Source organism: Lynx canadensis, chromosome F2 (genome assembly GCF_007474595.2).
Source record: "Lynx canadensis isolate LIC74 chromosome F2, mLynCan4.pri.v2, whole genome shotgun sequence".
Taxonomy (NCBI): Eukaryota; Metazoa; Chordata; class Mammalia; order Carnivora; family Felidae; genus Lynx; species Lynx canadensis.
In genome coordinates this window covers 51,435,478-51,459,719 of record NC_044320.2, presented here as the reverse complement: position 1 = coordinate 51,459,719, position 24,242 = coordinate 51,435,478, and positions in this window count along the sequence as shown.

The following is a 24,242-nucleotide window of genomic DNA, read 5'->3' as shown; positions in this document are numbered from 1 at the left end:
GATCTCCGCGGTCCGTGAGTTCGAGCCCCGCGTCGGGCTCTGGGCTGATGGCTCAGAGCCTGGAGCCTGTTTCCGATTCTGTGTCTCCCTCTCTCTCTGCCCCTCCCCCGTTCATGCTCTGTCTCTCTCTGTCCCAAAATAAATAAACGTTGAAAAAAAAAATTAAAAAAAAAAATTAGAATTAGTTGCACAGCCGATTAAGAAACAAAAATTCAACTGAGTAATCTGAAGATGTAATTAACTTATTAAATGATTCATGAATTGGGCAGCATCATATCTAGCAAATAGAGTAGAACACCAAGGAGGTGCACAAAGTGGAAGGTTTTTATAGGAAGGGGTTGGGTCAAGGAAGCTATTAGTCAAAGAAAATAAAAGATTGTTTCAGGCAAGGTCACTTTCCCTGAGGGGGAAAGAACAGTGTGTCTTATGTAGAGTACCTCATTTTCCTTGGGGTGGGAGTATGGAAAAGGCCAATGTGAGATTACCTCATTGGTGCTGATCAGAATTTTCATGACTGACCAGGTAAGACTACATTTCTGAGGTTGAACCTGGAATTAGGTTGGGGATTAAGACCTGGTTTCACCAAACCTGGCCTAGCATAATTGGTTCCACCTTGGGCCTGTGGTTTTCTTTTGAATAATTCTGAATTGAAACTTCCTCCACAGAAAAGCATGTTTACTATTTTGATAATATGAAAATGAAATATATTACTGAAACTTTTAGAATTTGTCACTAATATTCTAAGAAGCCAGCTATCTGCAGGCCTGGCAGGTATTGGTTTTCTGTGCATATGCATTAAAGCAACCATAATTTTTTGGTCACCATCCATAGGCCACAGAAATTCTGAGTACTTGAACCTTATTTACCAACAAAATTTCTTTTACATGAAAGACAAAGACAACCAAGACTATATGGATATAAATATCTGCCAGTAAATGTGCTGAGAAATTACTGATATTTTCCTTTCTGTCCAGGTAACACAGAACCTATGAAAGGAAATTGTGATGTGGTAGGTGTCATTGTTGCCTGATATCACACTTTTATATACCTATTTCAACTTTAACCTGGCATAACATCCTTGATTCATTTTAGACACACAGTAGTCCTTCAATAATTGTCTGTTGAAGAATTCACAATTCTCTTATAACTATAATAGCTAACATTCATATACTACTTGCCAAGAACTCTTCCAAATACTGTTCATGCTAACTCCCTTAATCCTCTCAAATAAAAATAAACCAAAGACTGTCTAAAGAGTGTATATTTTTCATCCACTTATATTGCTTTATATTTAGTACTTGTTCTATTCTGGGACTTTAATATTTTGTGAGATTTAGAGGAAAGTAGATTCTACATCCTATTAGAAAGATGAAAATCTCAGATAAATGGCTTTCCCAGCTTCCCTTGCAGCTTTGGTTGGTACTCTGTGTGGACACATATACCCCATATATAAGTTGAAAGCTAGAGACAAAAATATATAGTGCCACAAAGAATCAAGAATTGGAGTGTCAGCTACAATCAGCTTAATTTCCCAAAAGAATCACTGTCTTGTTGCAGCAAACAGCAAAGCCTATTATTCCCTCTGCCATGGAGGCATGAGTATCCCAAACAGGAATATAAAACACACTGTCCTTTGTTTCCCTTTGTTCTACCATAATTGCATGAACTTGGTTCTCTAGTTTCTCAGCTACATAATATATTTAATTAGTTACCTTTAAATTAATCAGCCAGAATATATTTCTGTTTCTTGCAATATTTTTGATTGATACACTCTCGTATTACCTTAGAAGAATTTTAAATCAATACTTCATTAATAAAGTTAATTAAATAATTGATAATATATTGATTGTATGTTGTCCTGAACCCTGTGGTAACACAATAGTAAGATCCTTATGAACATATTGTATAGTAGATGAGTTAAGACATGTTAATGATCAACTGATATACACTTAATAGGTATCACAAGGAAAAATAAAGTATTCCAAGAATCCACTGTAAGGAGAGATTATTAATCAGGAGTTTCTGGAAAAGTTGACGTGAAGTATGAAACTGACCTGTCCCTTAAAGCTTGGGAATTCAGAAGGAGGGAGAGAGGAATACCATGAACTGAGCCAGTATGATGAGATGGTTCAAAGCCTACCTTTACTTTGGCAGGAGCAGAGTAAGGAAGGTTTAGGAGAGGCCACAAACTTCAGGGATTATTGGGGCCAACGTATATAATACAAGGGTGTAAATAAGCTGTTATGACAATAGCAGTGATACAGTCTGTGGTGATGATGCCTCATTCCCCCCTAAAAGCACTGATAACATAAAATAAAGTTCAGATACTAGTTTAACACCCCTGCCTAAGACATGTGGTTTTTATATAGTCCAGGGGGTACTCTGAAAATATATAGAGTGACAGAATCAAATAAGTAATTCAGGAATTTCAATTTGATGGTCGTCTTAATAAATGTGGGAACAAATTACTCCCATTCCTCTGTTTAAGGAACTTGAAGAATTATCTGTGGAAAAGGAGTTATTAGGTTGAGCCCTACTCTTTCACCTCTCCTGTTCTGCTCCTTTGGATTAGTCACTTTGTGGTATTTTCCTCCTTTTCCATTCATGTTTCTAAATTACTTATAGTTAAATCTTAGCCACAATGCAAACATACCCAAAATGCATTGCTCAACAAGGTAGAAGTTTATTTCGCACTCATGTGACAGACCCTCCTGGGTTGGGTAGCATCTGCTGCAGGATTTACTTCAGGGACCTTCACCAGTTGGGCAGCTCTATCATCTACAACATGAACCTTCCAGTTCATTCCGGCCATCACTATTTTCAGTGATTACAGCATAGCTTGGATTTTTAAAGAAAATAAGGTGGGGGCACTTGAGCATCCGACTGTTGAGCGTCCGACTGTTGATTTCAGCTCACATCATGATCCCAGGGATGTGGGATCGAGCCCCACATAGGGCTCTGCACTGAGTTTGGGACCTATTTGAGATTCTCACTCTCCCTCCCTCCGCCCCTCTCCCCTGTTCATAGGCTCTATACTCCCCTCCTCCCTCCTACTCCCTCTCCCTCCCTCCTCCCTTTTCCCCCCGGCCGCGCCCCCGCCCGCCCGCCCCGCCCCCGCCGGCCCGGCCCGGCCGGCCCGCCGGCCGGCCGGCCGCCGCGCGGCCGGCCGGCCGCCGCCCCCGCCGGCAGCCGGCCGCCGGCCGAAAGAAAGGAGGGAGGGGAGGGAGGCAGGGAGGAAGGAGGGGGAAATAAGGTGGAAGTTATTCATGCTCACATGCATGAAGAAGAACTTAGTCAGGTAAGGACTGAGTAAAGTACTTTGTTCCAGAAATCAAGTGCCCAGGAAGGAGAAAACAAACTGAGGAGGTGAGATCGTGGCAAACTAAGTTCTTCACTTTTGTTTTCATTAGTCTTCTGTCCACACCCACTGAAGTACAAACTGATGGAACCTACTTTAGTTCCATCCTTCTCCTGAAGATGTAGTGATAGAGATTTCAAAATAGTATATTCGGTACTCCATAATAGCTTAATAGAGAAATGGAGTCTCTAAAAATATTGAATGTCTTGGATTTTGTACTGCATTTTCAATTTTACTTTGGTCTTCCATATAGAAACTAATTCTGAACATTTTATTTTTTTAGTATTTTTAAAATTGAGATATAATTGACATATGACATTATATTAATTTCAGGTTACAACATGATTCACGTAAGTTTGGTTAACATCCATCTCCCTATATAGGTTAAATTATTTTTCTTGTGGATGTGAACTTTAATATCTACTCTCTTAGCAACTTCGATTTTTAACTTTTAATTTTGATGTTCTGAATAATCAATATTTTCTAGCAAAACGTCAATGTTTTTATTGATACCTGAGTATATTTTATTTCATTGTACCATACCTAACAGATATTGAGAGGGGGAAAATGGCTTTATATGCTTTTGTTTCTCACCTTAAATTTATTGAAGGTTTTTGGTTGATTGGTTTGTTGGTTGATTATTTGGGTATGGGGATAAGAAATGGAAAGCTTTAGCTAAATAGAGCTCAAGTCACATTTCACTCTTTTCTTCAGATGAAATAGGATATTTGCGACTGCATTTCTGTGGTATCCAGCTCCAAGAGATCCTCGATGATTTCTGCTTCCTGATATACATAGCCATTAGCAGTTCCTCTCACATTACATAGAACTAACTTGTGTAACAAATAGGATATTACAGAAATGGTGACGTGTGACTTTTGAGGCTCATAAAAGGCATGGGCGTTCTGTCTTTCCGAGTGAGGACAAGAGCACGTCATGAGATATGTTAGGTGAAAATTAGCCCATATTGCACAAGTGAGTCATTTAGAGGCAGATCTTCCAAACAATGTCAAGCCTACAGATAATTGCATCCAAATTATCCTGGTTCTGGTTGCATCTAAACTGCGTATCATGAGATTACCCAAGCTAGAAATACCCAGCTCAGCTGCTTCCGAATCCTTGACCCACAGAAACTATGAGATAAATAATAAATATTTACTGCTTTAATCCACTGAGTTTTTACATAATTAATTACACAGCAATAAACTAATGCAATTCCCAACATACTAATAGCATTTTCTCTGCACATTTACCTGCTTTTTATTCTGCATTCATAAAACTTTGAAGTTGTCATACTTTTACCACTGAATGATGCTATTCTTTCTGTATGCATTATCCTGTGTAGGAATTAGCAGATGACTTTTTCCTATAGACCAGATTTGGGTGACATGTTATCACTGACTGAAAATTGGCTCAAGCATATTTTGTTTCTTTCCAAGAAGGCTACCTAGAGGAGCAAAGGGAAATACCATGTTGCAGAATCTGAGAAAGAGATGGTAACAGAAGATTTGAAAGAAAGAGCACCATCTGCAGCCAGATAACTGTACATAAGATACTGTCCAAAATACCCACAGATTATCCAAGGACCCTATGAAAACATCAGTGAGAGAATATTCTTTTTACAATCTGCCCAGCTCTAAAAGTGTGATGCCAGCTCACAACATTACCAATCATAAAAGTATTTCTGTTCATCTTTCCCCCCACCCCTCCACTCCAAACTTGGTGATAGATGTGGATTTAAAACAACTGTTACCAAAATGGCAACTTAGGAGAAGAAGCCAACTGTATTCATTTACTACAGACTTCCCATTACATGCATTCTAAGCAACAGGTGGGGGTGGAAAGGTATATTGACTTTGAATCAAGTTCAAAGTTTGATTTTGACATGGCACTGGGAATTCGAAAAGTAAATACAGTTTGTATTCAGGGGAAAAAATGTGATAATTGAAGTCATAGGAATAGTTTTCTACATTTTTATCCAGTGGCAGTGGAAAAATGAGCTCCCTGTATCTACGTAAAGGAAGAATGGGAAACCAAGTAAATTGCTTTATGATTAGGTCCCTGAAGTCATATATTTCACTATAATAGTTTGAAGGGAAATGTGCAGAATTACATAGACCAAAGACAATTTGATTGATGCAACTCTTTCCTGAAAACATGCAGGCTAAAATAATCATTTTTTACTTTAAATATAACTGAATTGAAGTAACATATTTTATAAAAGTAAATAGCTATCTTCCTTCTGTGTTTTACTTTGTGAGCTACACACAATGTGAGGGAGGGGTGTTTTTATTTCCCTTCTCAGTGTAATTAGTTGGCAGAGTTTGATAACTGGACATAAAAAGCTCCATAAAAATTTTCCAAGCACATTCCACTGTGCCATATTTCTTTGCAGATTTTAGTCACATTCTGAGGGGCATAAATAGATGTATTACCTTATTTACATAATGGGACCGTGAAGTCAGCACAGCTATTGCATCGGCTATCATGTCAGTGAGAGCTTTAGAGACTCAACTCAGGTTTAAGAAGAAATTCCAATATGCATTCAAATCAGTCTGCAACATATACAATTTTTTTAAAAATTTCAAACAAGAACGTGGAAATGGTTGAACTAAATTGATTTCTAGCCCAAGAAAACTTGTTTAAGTTGATGGAAGAACAAGAGACATATAGCACACAATATTTTCACTTCAGTTTTTAATTTATTTTGAAAGATACTATGATAAAATTTTTGATATTAACCTAGTATGATGCAAACTCCTCCAGTAAATTAAAAGTTTCCATTTTCAATATCCTTATACTTACTAGAAAATGCCACAATTTCATGACTAAGTTAAAAATATATATGTTAGAAAAAAGAGAATCCATAAATGATTAGTTTTAAGTATACACATTTTAATGTTTTCATATAGTTGTACATTAGGAAAAAATAATTTATTTATAGTCTAACCAGTTTGGTTTTAGAATCATATTTTAACAGTAAGACAGTTAATTTCCTTGGTTGATAAGACAATTTTTTCATAAACCTAACCTCCTAAACTAACATAAAAAATAAGGAGACCCATAACTAGCAAATATTTGTGTTCTCATATTTATTTCTAAAAAGACCAAATTAACTTTTAATACTGCAAAAACACTGTGGTTTATGATTATTTGCCATTTAAAAGCTATTCTAGGGGTCATTATTTGCCATTTAAAAGCTATTCTATGGGTCAGTCAATTAAGCCTCCGACTTTGGCTCAGGTCATGATCTCATGGTTCATGGGCTGAAGCCCTGCATTGGGCTCTGTGCTGACAGCTCAGAGCCTGGATCCTGCTTCAGATTATGGGTCTCCCTCTCTCTCTGCCCCTCCCCTGCTCTCTCACGCTCTCTCTCTCCCTCTCTCTCTCCCTCTCTCTCTCTCTCAAAAATAAATAAAACATTTTTAATTAAAAAAATCAAACCTATTCTGTAAAAAATTGAAAACAAACACAGAATCATGGAATGAACACAGTGGAAGAACCTTTAAACTCATTAAATCCAGCCCTTCAACTTTAGGAGAAGGCAAGTAAGATCCAAAGAGCAGACAGGTTCTTTAACAGCAGAAGATAATGGACTTGACTGACAGCATTTATTAAACAATATTAAAATTCTCATAAGTATGAATTACGAATTATTAAGCCAGTATCTGGTTTAATTCATATAATCTTTACTTGGTGGATATGTTTTTTGATCCAGTGAAAACAAAGCATCTTTTATGTTTTTCTCTCTTCTAATTCCTTTCTAAAAGAAAATTAAGAAAAATAACGTTGTCTGCTAGGCTCCATGTCTTGAAAATATCTTTTTCCCAGTCAAATGGGAACAATGTTCATCTCTACCACTGTAGTAACTTGCTACAAGGTGCTTCCGGAAAATTAGCATTATTCTTCCTTAATGTACAGCAGAACCTATCAAATTCACAGTCGACTCTCCACCTACAGCTGCTGCCAATTTTAGCTTCATCTCTCCTTAACATAACTCTTTAATTTTAAGGTTAAATTTGAGTTAAACAATATAAATCTTGACATAGAACATAGATGCAGAGAAGCAGTTGCAATAATTTTCTTGATTATACTCTAAATATGATATGTCTAAACTCTACTTGTATATTTATTTAGAAAAGAATTGAAGAGTCATTTATTTCTGTCGTTTAGAATGAAGCAAAGTTGAATTAGTCCAGAGACTACCTTGGGCTTCTGAGAAATTGAAGATATGCAGATTTTACTGGGTGAAAAAGGAAAGACTATGGCATTGCTGACGTTAAGCAACCCAAGCTCTTTGGGTCTCAGTTAAAATATGTAACATGAAGATAGATAATAATTCTCACTTCATAAAATTGTTTGAAGGAATAAGAGAACTTATCTAAATATGTCTGGGACACTTCCTGATGATTTGTATCGTTCAATTTTTTTTTTCAAATTCTTTCTGCATCAATAATTGTATTTTTCCTCCTTGGAATTTTTTATTCACTTTTTAATTGTTAGTTTATAAATGAATTGTATATGTGAGTTATATACTTTTTTGAAAATGATTTCTTGAAGAATTCTTGTCAATTACTTTTTACCATAATATTTTTAATAAAATAGATGATTTAATAAGATTTCTCAATGTATTTATTACCATATATAATAAAATTATTCCTAACAAACCAACAATAATTATAAATTCTAGAATTCAATTATTTATATAATTACTTACATTTTGATAAATTCACATTTCAATGTAATCTAAGAATTGGTAAATTGAAGCAAATTATATTACATTAAACTAATTATATCAGTACTCCTTAATATAGTTTTTACAAAATGATTTATATCAATATAAATTTTCATAATATCACTATAAATAATAGAGGTAAGAACTTCAAACCGAGGACTTTAAAATGACTTGTTTTGCTCAGATTCTATAGATGCTCCTGTCCTATTATTTTTAAATATTGCATACTTACAAAAATGGGTCCACTGTATGACAGTGGAATATAATATATATTCTTACAGACTTTATAATTCACAGAAATAAATATTTGTGGATTTTATTGATTCCTGGATCTCATTTCAAGAACAAAGAGTAATTTCAAAAACAAGGTAACTTGACTTGAGAGCCTAAAAGCTTTTGACGAAATGTATTTATCTTTCTGAGATCAGCATTCTTAAGAGAAACAGTACATGCTGAGGTAAATTATCTAAACACAGAGGGTCATTAGTTTCCATTTATCTGGTGATTTATTTTTCTAACCATCCTACTGAAGTATATAATAGACATTTAAACAAACTGTATATGGGGTGCCTGGATAGCTCAGTCAGTTAAGCTTTTGACTTTGTGTCTGATCATGATCTCATGGTTCATGAGTTCAAGCCCTGCATCGGGCTGTCTGTTGTTACCACAGAGCCCGCTTCGGATCCTCTGTCCCCCTCTCTCTTTGCCCCTCCTCCATTCTCTCTCTCACACTCTTTCTCTCAAAAATAAATAAACATTAGAAAAGAAAAATTGTATATATTTAGGGCATACAATTTGATGAATTTGGACTTAAGTATGCATCTATGAAAACACCACCACTATAATTCCATAAACATATTCATCACAGCCAAAGTTGCTTATTATTATTATTATTATTACTATTGATAAGAACACTTAATACAAGAACTATCCTCTTAGAAAATTTTTAAGTATACAATAAAGTATTGTCAACTATAGGCACTATGACATACAGTACATGTTTCAGACTTATTCATCTTGCATAACTGAAAATTTGTACCCTTCTATGAGCAACTTCCCCATCCCCGCTCCTTACAATGCCTGGTAATCACCATTCTACTTTCTACTTCTGTGACTTTGACTATTTTAGGTTCCTCATATAAGTGCATAATCATGTAGTAATTGTTCTCCACCTGGTTTATTCCATTTAACATAATGTCTCTAGGTTCACCCATGTTGCCACAAATTGCAGGATTTCCTTCTTTTTAAAACTGAATAATATCCCATTTTATACAAATACCACATTTTCTATATTTATTCGCCTGTCAGTGAACATTTATGTTGCCTTCTAGCTTGGTTGGCGTGAATTGTTTTGCAATGGACATGAGAATGCATATCCATTTTTGAGATCTTTATTCCAATTCATTTGGATACAAAAGAAGGGGGGTGGCTTAATTGTATAGTAGTTTATTTTTAATTTTTTGAGACAACTCCATATTGTTTTCTATGCTGGCTGCACCAATGACATATTTACTAAAAGTGTACAAGTATTCTCATTTTTCACATCTTCACTAACACTTGCTATCTTTTGGTTTTTTGATAATATCCATTCTAACAGGTATAAGGTGGTATCTCATTGTGATTTTAATTGGCTTTTACCTAATAATTAGTAATGCATCTTTTCATGTACTTGTTAGTTACTTGTATGTTTTCTTTGGAGAAATGTATATATTCAGGTCCTTTGCCCATTTAAATTTTTTTCTTCTTTTTTGATATTGAGCTGTAAGAGTTTCTTATATATTCTGGATATTAATATTTTATTAGATACATGGTTTGCGAATATTTTCTTCCATTCCAAAAGTTGCCTTTTCACTTTGTTGTTTTTATCCTTTGATGTGCAAAAGCTTTTTAGTTTGATATAATCCTATTTGGCTATTTATGCTTTTGTGTCCTGTGCTTTTAGGTTATGTCCAAGAAATCATTGCCAAGGCTAAAGTCAAAAAGCTTTCCCCCTATGTTTTCTTTTTGGAGTTTTCTGGTGTCAGGTCTTTATTTAAGTCTTTAATCCATTTTGAGTTGACTTTTGTGCATGGTATAAGATAGAAATTTACAACCTGGCAAGACTGAATCAAGAAAAATGGAAACTTTGAATGGACCAGTAGCAAATAAGGAGGTTGAATCAGTAATCAACAATTTCCCAACAAAGAAAAGCTCAGGACTAGATGGCCTCACAGGTTAATTCTGCCAAACATTTCAAAAGCATTGATATTAATCCTTCTTAAACTCTTCTAAAATTAGAAGAAGGAATACTCCCAAACTCATTGTATGCGACCTGTATCACTCTGATAACAAAACCAAAGATACCATGGAAAAAGAAAACTACAGGCCAACATCCTTGATGGTGAATATAGATGCAAAAATCCTCAACAAAATATTAGCAAACTGAATTCAACTGCACATCAAAAGGATCATATACCATGACTGGGTGAATTTAACTCCTGACATGCAAGGATAGATCAACATAAACAAATCAATCAGTGTGATATACCATGTTAACCAAATTAAGGATATAAAACACATGATGTCATTAGATGTAGAAAGGGCTTTTGAGAAAATTCAATACTATTTCATGATAAACACTGTCAAAAAATTAGGTATAGAAGGAACTTACTTCAACACAATAAAAGCCTCATATGAATGCCCACAGCTAACAAAATGATCACAGAAATAGAAAAACAATCCTAAAACTCCTATAGAATGTCTAAAGGCTCCAAATAGTAAAAGCAATTTTGAAGAAAAAGAACAAAGCTGGAGGTATCACACTTCCTGATTTAAAACTATAATACAAAGCTACAGTAATCAAAAGAGTATGGTAGTTGTATAAAAACAAACACATAGGCCAACAGAACCTAATAAAGAGACAAAAATAAACCTACACATATATGATCAACTGATCTTCAGCAAGAGTTCCAAGAATATGAAATAGGGAGGAGACAGTCTCTTCAATAAATAGTGTTGGGAAAATGGATATTTACATGCAAGGAATTAAATTCGTCTCACAATTTCTTTGTAACCTCATCCCAAAGCATGACAGAATCTAGAAAGAAATTGACTTGCTCTTTGATGTAAATACTTCATTCTTTTTAAGGGTACATGTGTGACTCAGTCACTAGAGCATGCAACTCTTGATCCTGGCGTCTGGTTTCAAACCTTATGTTGGGCCTACTTAAAAAAAAATAAGGCACACTCCATTTCTATTTCACAAGCCTAAATGTATTTTTACTTAAATGATGTAAAAATATAATTCCTTATCTACCAGTTCAGTTGGCTTCATACTTCCTAATGTCTTCTGTATCTTAATTACAAATAGATATTCTTGATGTGCCATCTTGTCCTACTAATTTTTTTCTTTCAAAATGATTTCCCCCAATTCTGATATTTTTATAAGCCATCAAGCTTGCTGTAATAATAGACTGAGTTAATTAAAGATTTATTTTTAATTTAAGAGTGAGTACATATCCTTTATATAAAGACTGTTGGCACCAAAATGTACTGGGAAGTGGTTAGAAATAATCAGGAGATGGATTTCATAATGATCCTGGAATTTGGTAAGTAGAAGTCAGGGATGCTAAATGTCATGTAAGGAAAGACTAATCCCAATGAGCAATGATGTTTCCCTTCCCCACCAAAAAATCCTAAATGTTACCTTATCAACAAATACTTAATAAAAGATCCTTAAATAGACTTTCATTTGATTTTTTCCACTTGATTATTAATGAAATCAATGCTCTCCAAAATTTATTAAGGGATATTAGATGGTATTAGTTATAATTTGGGGTGTTATGTAAAATTTATCATCCTTTCAACAATAATGTTTATAATATGTACAAATAAAAACAAAGTAACTATCCAGTGATACTAAAGATTTAATTTATGTAATTTCTTTGAATTAGAATAATTAAGAATGTAATGTTTTAAACATAAGCATAAACAAAATATTAAATCAATTAAATAAAATGAGTGGTAAGAATTAACATATGGATAACAAAAATACAAGAGATGGTAAACAAATTACGGTTACTTAAGAAACACTGAATTTGGTGTGTGTGTGTGTGTGTGTGTGTGTGTGTGTGTTATAGCAGCTCAGGTTTAATAAATATGATGATATAAGTATTTGTACCAACCTAAATAAAAACATATTTTCCCATTTAAGTCTATATTCTACATTCTCCCCCACAGATATATTATGAAGACATAGATTTGTAAGGTTGTTGATGTAGCAAACCTACTTCACAGTTTGATAGTTCATAAAAATCAAATATGCAAACATTAACTTTATCATGACATACTAACTATAATCTAGTTTTCCATTCCTCTTTGTGTTTATGTTTAAAACTTTAAATCTTGCCCATTCTGTCTCTCTTGGATAAGACTTGATCAAAATGCAGAACTCTTTCCCTCACTGCTTACCATTTCTTATGATCAGTGATTTTCTAAACTATGAAGGGACAGGCATTGAAAATGCATTGTTACATCTATAGTCATCTTTTGTCTGCTGGCATCTGGTAGAAGCAGCTTCCTTCTTCCAGAGCTCCTAGGAGTGCATTTGGAGTCTCTGCTGATGTGTATATTCAATATATGTCCTTTGGTTACCAGACCCAGGTTTTCTGCTCCCATCTTACTGACTATAGATGTTCTAGTGTGACTATTTCTGATTCTTCCTTAGAGATTAAGAGCTTTTAACTTCTTTGCCAATATCTCACTGTAGCACACACCCTTCCATGACATTGCCCAAGTCCCATCTTCCTAGATATCTTACTAAGTCTTTGTTACTCTTCTGCTTATGTGTCATGTTTAAGTAGCTGTTCATATTTAAATGTCCTGGCTCACACTAAAAAGCGAGGCATGAGTCCACTAATTTCTTGTGACCTTCTAAACTATTCTGGAATTTCTGCTGTTATAGAACCTTCAGCATCCTCTCTAAGAATTCCATAATAAAGAAAAAGGCAGGAGGTAGTGCTTCCTACCCAAACTAACAGCTAAATTCTCATGCTTTCTTTTTCAATCCTCTTCAAAGTTTCCATCCCTAACTCAGTAATATTCTACACTTTTTTCTGCATGAGAGGAAACCTCTTTGTATCATCTTGCATTTCTGTACACTTTGTGATTCAGGCAACAGAGTTTGCTAAACTTTCATTTGGTAGTCAAGGCCAAAATCACTGAAAAATAGTTTAGAAATCATTGCAATTGTATAGCTCTTGCAATTAAAATCCAAGTTGCATTTCCATACAGTTTTGGAGCTCAAAGACAGTAATTTCACACAACTTTCAAACCGAGTTTCTCTGTTCCCTAGGGCATCACCCATGGTCAATTAGTAATAGTCAAAGGATTGCATAAAGGAAAGCATTTGCCAAAAAGGGAGAAAAACATTGCATATTAATTCAGAATATTCCATTATTGTAATCATAATCAAATATATGTTAGAAACAAAAAACAAAAAGGTACCAAACATGTTCATTGTTTTCTTATACGACAAGGACATTTTTTTTGTCACATCAACTAAAAAAGAAGTGATGACAATAAAGTAGATGAGGAAACAAATAATTTTCAAAATATTTCTGCTTTAATAAGAAATGTCATGAAAGGCAGAAGCACTCCAGGGACAATGGCACACCTAGCCGTGGCATTCTAAACTAAGAGTATAAATTAGAGGACTTGGCTTCTCCTCACTGTCTATCAGATGACTGATTCTATAATCAATAGATTATGAGTACCGGGCTGAAACTTGTAACTGTTTTTTTGTTTTGTTTTTGTTTTTTAAACCACCATAGAAGCGGGACTCTAGGTCTAAATTACAGAATTATTTTAGTCTTTCCCCATGGTGTCACTGTTAGGCTCTCAGAGGCTTTCAATGTTTTTAATTTATACATCTACTCATTTAACATTTAGAACACACACACACACAAAAAATGTCAATGTAATCCCTACTTGATGCCACAAAGATATTTAAATACATACATACCTTCATACACATACTATAACATACCTGAAGGATGATTCAGTTTTTGACCTTTCCTGGGATAGCACAACTCAAAAAATAATACTCTTGCCCAAGATCCAATTGTCTAATGTCCTCCTGATTTCTGCATAATTCCATGAATGATTCTGTTATAAAGCAATTTCTGTTCATGGAAATGTGATTCAAGTAAACAGAAATCCAGTTATGCTTCACTAATAACAACTGAAATCTAAGCCAAAAAAATTAACCTTTTGACCTTACTTTTCTGCATTGAAAATCTTTTCTACAAATACGATTAGTAAAGTTAATTTCATAATTTCACAGTAGTTTAAACCTAATATAGTCACTGTGGATGAGCAAAACCAATTTAAAAACAAGTGTTTGTAAACACAGCACATTTACCTTTAATAACTGTTATTTGGAGGAAGACTCCTTCATGTATTTTGAAACCCCCCAAACTAGCAGATCTATTTTACTGCTTGTGGATCATATAATCTGTAAGCCTCTGTTGACATAGATAGAGTTCAGGGAAGGCTGTCCCAAATATGCCACTTTGGCATATTGATTATTTTAAATTAAAGTTTCCTAAGAAACAGCCAGTGCAAAAAGGACACCATGACTCTCTTCTGTGCCCCTGAATGCAGAAAATAAATCTCTCATGTGAAGGATACATTCCCTGTATCAGGAAACATCCTTATCAGCAGAGATAGAAAATTCAGGGCCAAGAATACTATATAAACAAATCTTGTTACTTCACTAATTTACTACCCTAAGCCCAAACTTCTTTGTCTTGTCAATTCTTCACAAATTTATTTCTTTGCCTAAAAGATATAAAAGCTGACTGCTTTATTCACTTCTTTGAGTCTCACATTTTTATGAGTTGCTGTACGTACAATATTTAGTTTTTTCTCCTGTTAATCTGTCTTATGTCAATTTAAGTATTAGACCAGCCAAACAATCAAGAAGGGAAGAAGGGAAACATTTTCTTCCCCCTATACACCTTTAAGCCTGTTTTCCTGCAGTGGATTTTAAATTAATGTTCCAAGAGGATCTGCAGCATTGAGCTACTCAAAAGAAAATACAGTTTGACCTCCTTAAGATTTAAAAAATCCTACAAAATATATTTTTTAAATATGATCTCACAGCTACCTTAAAGTATAGATTTGTGTCATGAACTCAATGACCTTACAAAACTGATAACCTCCTAACAGTAAAGTGGCAAAAAAAATTGTTTTTTCACCTATCTGGCATTAGGAGTTTATGTAGATAAAAAAAAAAAGAGTATACCTATTATAGCACTTTAGAAATACATATCCTTTGTACCTCTCAGACATTATTAGATTAAGAAATCTTAATATAATCTTCTTATAAAGTAGCATAGATCACATTATTCTCTGTTCAAAAGGCCTGCAGAGGTTCCTATAATACTCCAGATTCGCTGCAGATCCTTCGAACTGGCATTTGCCCTGCACAAAATGGTTACAACCTACTTTTACAGACCTATGTGTGCTATTACTATACAGATGCTGAACTGCATCCTTCATCGGATTGCAAGTACATGTCTCATGACTTGGCATCTCAGAATCTTTTTTTTCATTATTCTACCTTCATCCTGAATGTATCTTCCATCTCTACCCACAGGAACTACCTTATTCCCAATTCCACCCTCAGCATCTAGTAAAAGGGCAGCCAAATAGTACGAGTTCAGGAAATAGTCACTGAGTAAAACTTATATTGCAAGCAGTAGCCAGTCTTATACCTATCTCTCGATTTTATCTGTTGTCTACTTTCCAAAAACTAAAAAAAAATGCTTCAATCAAAATTATATTCCCAAGGTTATAAATCATGAAAAGAAGAAAAGTAAAATAAACTCAGGTCTTTTCACCATCAGGCTCCCTTTTAAAATATTCTCCAGTTGATTACACATATATGTATCATCTATATATCTATATATACCTATATCAAGTTATATATCTATATATCTATATATATATATATAGTTATATATATATATATATATATATATCCATCTATATATCCAAGTTATATGCCTTAATTACAATCTCTTTTCTAATTCTTCAATTTCTGTAAAGTCTGAGGTCTTTTACTGTAACAACCCTCAAAGCCAATGTACAAGCCACAGAAACATAATCAATTTCCTTCCTTTGTACCTTGCTTTGGAAAATCTATGCAGCTGAAAAAATCTAGTAAGAGTGAGAGTTAATCACACATTTGTGAGGGAACAACAGCCTTCTTCCTTTGTGTAAGGTCACCCTCACCGAGCATTTAGCTAGCAAGTCCCAAATGGAGTGACTAGAGAAAGAGGGGATGGAAATGAAAACCCAAAACTTGTTGATATTGAGTTTCCCATAGTATAAATCCTAACGTAAAATGTAAAATAAAAATAATTCTGTTTTCTAGCTTTTTTTTTTGTTCCTGCAGTACAGATATATGATTATGCTTCCGGCAATTTAATGCACTTGAATGAGACTTTGCTTCATGACTGAATGAACTTAAAAAAAATGCAAAGTATGGGATGCATATTTTCTCCTGGTGCAGATTGTGACAGAGGCAAAGTGGTTCTGGACCTGGGTGCTCTGGACGCAGCCTTCTGCGCTGGCAGATTCTTGATTATAGAAGAAGCAGTCATTACCTTGGGTGAGCAACATTCTGTATTGTGGATCTTTGTGTCATTCCAAAAAGCTCAGCTCTGAGTCCATTTCTTCAGGCATGCCTGCAATTCTCTATATACCTTAAATCCATTTCTGCTCAAACTAGACTAGATGTTCTTCACTGCAACTAAGGAATTTGATCAATGTCATAATTGATTGCATGCAAAAACTTCTCAAATAACATATTCTGGAACTGCATAACTGATACATAGGTTTCCCTTTATATCAGAAAGTTAAAGCGTTCCTACGACACCTTCTGTAAGCCTAAGTGGTTAAAGCAGAAAGTAATTACTGTTAATTTACACAGGAAAATTTTTGAGTAATTTCTCCTAGGCTTTTCCAGTAGCGTAAGAATGTCCTGCTAAGGGAAACACAAAATAAACTGAGATACAGCACAGATGCTCACGGGCACAGTTGAAGCTATGATAGCTTAACGCTGAGATGCAGAGTGTGGTTCTCAGGAAAGGACCCTGGTGTGCCACTCTAACTGCTTGGGGTGCACACTGTCTCTACCATGGCCTGCTGCAAAAACAAAACAAAACAGAACAAAATAAAGCAAAACAACACCAAACGCTATTTTTGCTTTTTTTGCTGCCTTTTTCATAAAAGCAAAAATCCCCTTTGGATTCTTTTGGTTAGCAAAATCAGGTGTTACTGTAGGTCTTTTGTAAAAAGTGGCATAATGAGAACTTTTGAAAAGTAGGGACCTCTATGGGATTTAGATGATGTCATTTGTCTCTGACTTCTTTAAAATAAACTTATTTTACTTGGCATTCTGTGGATTCAATAAGATGTGTTTGGGTTGAAATTTATTTTGGGAGCGCCTGGGTGGCTCAGTCAGTTAAGCGTCTGACTTTGGCTCAGGTCATGATCTCATGGTTCCTGGGTTCAGCCCTGCCTGGGGCTCTGTGCTATCACCCACAGCCAGGAGCCTGCCTCAGATTCTGTGTCTGCCTCTTTCTGCCCCTCACCTGCTCGTGTTCTGTCTCTCCTCTCTCAAATATAAACATTATTTTTTTTAATTTATCTGTATTTATCCTAGAATTATTTTTTCTGTAAATTTAGGTTTTTCATTGTTTTAGAAAATGTTTATCAATTGTTACCTAAGCTCGTTCTATTTTTTTCTTTCCCAATCTTCTAGTTAAAAATGTTAGACCTTCACATCCAATCTTAAATACCTCCCAATTATTATTCCATATTTTTCACCTTGTTGCCTCATTTGGAGTTTCCAGGTAGCTTTTTCAGTTTAAAATTTATTTTCCCTTTCACTAATTCACTTTTGGGCTATGTTTAGTTTGAAGATTAACCTATTATTATGTCTTCAATAATTATAATTTTTACTGTATACATATAGAGATATTTGTATTGTAAACATATAGAGATTTGTATTATATACATATAGAGATAAATGTGTTTCTGTGTGTATATATTCATTTGTAATAGGCTTTTGTTGATTAGTCATATGTGAGATTGGGTCTACTTAATTGTTTAATCATTTTATACATATATATTCTATATTATGTAGCAGGTAGTTCTGGGATCTACAATCCTAGAGGTTCATATCTATTATTTGTTTTTTTCTATTGACTCTTAGACATATTTACCTGTTTTTTTTCATATGTTGAATGATCTTTGCTTCTAGGGTCTATTCTTGATCTAGACTAGGTGAGTCTAGTAGACTTAATATGGAGTTTGGACATGCATTTTTCCATAGAGGATTATTTCTGCTTCTTATGCTTAGTATCAGGTGCCACCTGCCATGGGACCACTTCAGAACCTCCATGAAGGTACAAGTTCAGCACAGAGTTGAGGCTGCCTCTCACCACACTGACCTGGCTGAATGATCTATTTCCTTGCAGTGGCTATCAGTATGTATCCTCATGCAACCTCTCCTCTTGAAAACTGGTTCCTTCTCCTCTGCCCAGACCCAAGCTTTTTCTCTCTTTGATCTCATTTCACTCTGTGTGTGTGTGTGTGTGTGTGTGTGTGTGTGTGTGTGTGAAAGAGAGAGAGAGACAGAGAGAGAGAGAGAGAGAGAGAGAGACAGAGAGAGAGAGAGAGACCAGGAGACAGAGAGGCAGAGAGACAGAGAGACCAAGTGGGAAAGTGAGAGGGAGATAAAAAGGAAGACAGGATAATGACCACAAAAGGGTAGCTCCACTAATAATTTGTCTGATGTAACTTTATCTCAGAGTCTTCTTTTTTCAGGGTCTAGTTTTCTACAGAACCATCCATTGGAATGCTTAGTTGTCCATAGTGCTGAAAGAAATTTGTTGTTCTTCTTTATCCATGTATTTTTAGTCTCTTAGTAATTTCAGCCAATTTATGTCATGGACATAAGTAATTTGCTGATAAATTTCAATCTTATACCTATATTCTCAATCATTCCCTTTAATTCCAGGGCCATATGTTCAACAGTCTACCAACATTTCTACACGAAGAAATATAAAATATTAATGTATATATACATATAAATACAAAGATAACACTAAAAGAGAGGCCTTGATCTTCTACCTTAGCCTTCTGAAAAAGTCTGTTAATCCAACTATATTCCCCATTAGTAAACACAACCTCCTCCTCCTCTGCTCAGCCCAAATGCATCATTGATTGTTTCTCTTCTGTCACACTCCACATTCAATTAATCAGCCAATCTTGTTTATTCTAACTCAAATCTCTTCTCAGAACTTAGCTAAATACATCATCCCTTTTCTGGCTTACTAGTTTGCTCTTTGGTCTCTTTGTTTCATCTTTCCCCTCTTTTTAATCTATTCCACAGCTTCCCTTTTTCTACACAGTAAAACCAGTAATAGAAATAATCTCCATGATCTCCATTGGCTTGCCAACTTCAGGTGCAACCCTCATCCACCTGATTCACATCACTGGAGCTTACTGGTATCTCTGTAAGCTTTAAGATACTCTGACATGCTCTACTCACTCAGTGTACTCTCCCTTGAGCAGTCATCTCACAGATAGCTGCATAGCTAGTTCTTTCATTTTCTTCATGTTCTGGCTTAAATTGTGGTCTCATTGAAGCCTTAACTAGTTACTTTATTTTAATAAATACTCCAAGAGCATTTCCTAGACACCATATTGCCAGTGCATATAATATTTATGTGAGATATGCATCTCTCTTAACAAATCTCTTTGCTCAAATTAGAAAATTCTGAACTCTGTTATCTCCTACCGGGGTACTGTCCATTATTTAGGAGTCTCTTACATGGCCAACCAAGTCAGAGAAATAGATGATTGAGATCAACATTGTGATAGTTGTAACTTTCATTCAGCACATACTAGGTTTAACTATGAAGGAGTATTGTCACACCAAAGATATCATTAATTTTTTCAAGAAAAAGGAAAGGAAATTTTCAGATTATTCTAAAATGAACATTTCAATTACACCTTTAAAGATGACAACACGATTATTATAAATATGTTGTGCCTTAAAATAATCACTCAAGGGGTGCCTGGGTGGCTCAGTCAGTTAAGGATCTGGCTTTTGAATTTGTTGCAGGCCATGATCCCAGGGTCATGGGATCGAGCTCCACTTCAGGCTCCGCACTGAGCATGGAGCCTGCTTAAGATTGTCTCTCTCTTGGGATGCCTGGGTGGCTCAGTCGGTTAAGCATCTTACTTCGGCCCAGGTCATGATCTCACAGTTCGTGAGTTCGAGCCCCGTGTCAAGCTCTGTGCTGACAGCTTGGAGGCTGTAGCTGTCACAGATTCTGTGTCTCCCTCTTTCTCTGCCCTTCCCCAGCTCATTCCCTCACTCTGTGTCTACCAAAAATAAATAAACTTTTAAAAAAAAAGGTTGTCTCTCTCCCTTTGCTCCCCCCTACCCCCCACTCAGGCTCGCTTGCTCTCTTTTCTCTCTCTTTCTGCTTGTCTGTCTCTAAAATAAAAATAAATAAATAAATAAATAAATAAATAAATAAATAAATAAAATTGGATTTTAAAATTCTGATGCACTTAAAATCTTCTACATTTACTATTTTTAGTTATATGCCATTAACTTATTTCAAGCAAGAAGCAAAAAAATAGGTCTCATCAAGAATATCCTTGAATTTTACACTTAAGAATCATGTAAGTAATGACTTTTTGCAGCAGTATGTTAGTAAACCAAAATTGTGACAAAAGAATATTTGTATTCAAAGATTTATACAAATGACTATGGTATTATAAAATCTATACTAGTTCATGAGAAAGTCATAGCTCTTTACTGTTAGCAGATGCAATTTTCATTTAAACTAAAAAAGGGCCCAGATTCTAGATGCTCTATGCCCCAAAGGAGCATAATTATTGTTCAGTGTGTATAGCTAATGTGCTGACACCTGAGGTCACAAATACTGGCTGGCCATGTTGTGCCAATTCATTTTTCTTTGGATGCCAAGATTGGTTCCAAGTCTAGGGATAGAATAATTGATTTAAAAATCAAAGAAGCAGTCTTTTAATTGATTCTCAAAGGGAACTTATGGGTCTTGGAAAACATATATGAAAATGTGGCCAGTGCTGATGTTTATTCATGCTTACTTATAGTACAGGGAAGCTCATTGTATTTTTCGTCTCTTTGTATGCTTGTAAATATTCATAATATAAAACTAAAATTAAGAAATTATATACAACAGTAGTAAAAGAAGTAAAGAAGAAAGCTTAGTATCAACATCTTCATGTTTTTACAATTGACTGCTTGACCACTCAGTATGCTCTTGAAAACATAACTGCAAAGCATATTACTAATCAGAACATGCATTCTCACACTCTAAGTCAAGGCTGTTGTTGAATCTCCAAAAACCACACACACACACAAACACACACAACATACACACACACACACACACACACACACACACACACAAACATGGTATTCTGATATTTATTTTCTTAGAAAATTTAAAATATTGACTATAATAATATAGCTACAAAACCCATCAGTAGAAGTAGAAAAAGAATAATACATATGTGAAATCTGTTACTTTACATATGAGCCAGATTTCTACATCCTTACATCAAAACCTTGCACAAAGTTTGCTGTTTAAAAGGAAGACCATCAACACTTTGGAGATTCTAGTCAGCCATTTAAGACATGTACTAATGGAGGGTTTTTGTTTGTTTGTTTGTTTGTTTGTTTTTTGCATCTCACATCCATGAAATACAGCCAGATCAACACCAAACCATCCTGCACACCTAGAAACCTGATCTGAGGATTAACACAACAATCTGCACAACTTGAACTACAGAACTCAGCATGTCTGTGGTGTGGAGACATGAACTGGGGGAGAGAGATGTTGCGGAGGGCAGGGATGTGTTTTTGCCTGCAGAGAGAGGATGGAGATGGGGGGGGGGGGGGGGGGTACAGGAAAGCACCGTCCAAAAGCAGCTGGATAGAAATGGAAAAGTGGAAACAGTCTCAGGGTCTGAACAAAAAAGGGAGAAAGTAGAGGGCTTAAATTACACTAAGACTCTATAAACAAGGAGAGTTCAGAGTCTGAAATTCTGCAACTCATTACCTGGCAGAGCTCTGGTGAGAAGGACGAATCCCCTGGGAGCACAGAGTGAGGTGCAGGGGCCCTCAGGCCACACGCAGAAAGCCGGCTCTCCTGCTGGGAGTACATATTTTTAGAGGCTGTGTGGCCACTTCACAGGCAAAGTTCCCAGCAGACCCCAGAGAACAAACACATTCATTGGTGCTGGAATAAGGATGTCAAAGGTGAAACCTGATGCCATATATGTGTTGTGATTTTCTATAATCCCTGAAACTGCTGCTACACAATTGCTAATTGGGGAGAATAGAGTTCTGATACTAGAGACTGGGTAGCTGGGTGATGCCATTTTCACCCCTCCCACACATGCATATACACACCTACAAGCAGCACAACAATCTACCCCAGTGAACTAAGCAGCACCTTCTAGTGGAGCACCTAGCCATTACACTAAGCCCCGCCCACTGGGTGACCACGTTTTTCAGGAACACCATAAGTCTCTCTGCATGTTTAGTTTTCAGACTATAAAGTGCTTCACAGTTTGACTTCTAGGGGAAAACAATACAATTAAAATCATATTTCAGTCTGTTCTCTGGTCCATCTATTCACTTTTTTTCTTTTTTTTTTTTCATTTCTTTTCTCTTTCTTGAATACAGAAAGAGAAAGAATTTATTTTTATTTTCAATTTTTATTAAAAATACTTTCCCTTATTTTGTTCTACTATATTTTTTTATTTTTTGGAAAATTTTAAAATTCTATTTTACTTCCAACATTTCATTTTATTCTATTTCATTTTATTTTTTCAAATTTTCAAACGTTTTTGTTTTTGTTTTTCCCTTTTTTCTCTAATCTTTCAAACTCTTTTCATCAACCAGACCAAAACACACCTGGGAAATAACATCATTTATTTGATTGTGTGTGTGTGTGTGTGTGTGTGTGTGTGTGTGTCTGCATGTGTTGTTTTTTTAATTTTTTAATTTTAAATTTATTTTTACCTTATTAATTCCTTTTCTTCCGTCAAAATGATGAAACAAAGGAATTCACCCCAAAAGAAAGAGCAGGAAGAAATGATAGCCAGGGACTTATTCAACACAGATATAAGCAAGATGTTTGAATCAGAATTTAGAATCACGATAATAAGAATACTAGCTGGGGTTGAAAATAGATTAGAATCCCATTCTGTGGAGATAAAAGAAGTTAAAACTAGTAAGGATGAAATAAAAAATGCTATAACTGAGCTGCAATCTTGAATGGATGCCATCGCAGCAAAGATGGATGAGGCAGAGCAGTGAATTAGTGATATAGAAGACAAACTTATGGAGAATAATGAAGCAGAAAAAAAGAGGGAGACTAAGGCAAAAGACCACAATTAAAGGATTAGATAAATTAGTGACTCATTAAAAAGGAACAACATCAGAATCATAGGGGTCCCAGAAGTTGAAGAGACAGAAAAAGGGGTAGAAGGGTTGTGTGAGCAAATCATAGCGGAAAATTTTCCTAACCAGGGAAAGACAAAGAATCAAAATCCAAAAAGTACAGAGGACTCCAATTAGAGTCAACAAAAACCAGCCATCAACAAGGTATATGATAGTCAAATTCACAATATACTCGGGCCAGGAAAGAATCATGAAAGCAGCAAGGGAAAAAAAGTCCTTAACCCACAAGGGAAGACAGATCAGGTTTGCAAAAGACCAATCCACAAAACTTAGCAGGCCAGAAAGGAGTGGCAGGGTATATCCAATGTGCTGAATTGGAAAAATATGCAGCCAAGAATTCGTTTACTAGCAAAGCTATCATGCAAAATAGAAGGAGAGATAAAAAGTTTCCCAGACAAACAAAAATTAAAGGATTTCGTGACTATTAAACCAGCCTTGCAAGAAATTATAAGGGGGACTCTCTGAGGGGAGAAAAGAGGGGGAAAAAGCAAAAGCAATAAAGATTAGAAAGGGCCAAAGAACACAAGAGAAACTCCAACTCTACAGGCAACATAATGGCAATAAAT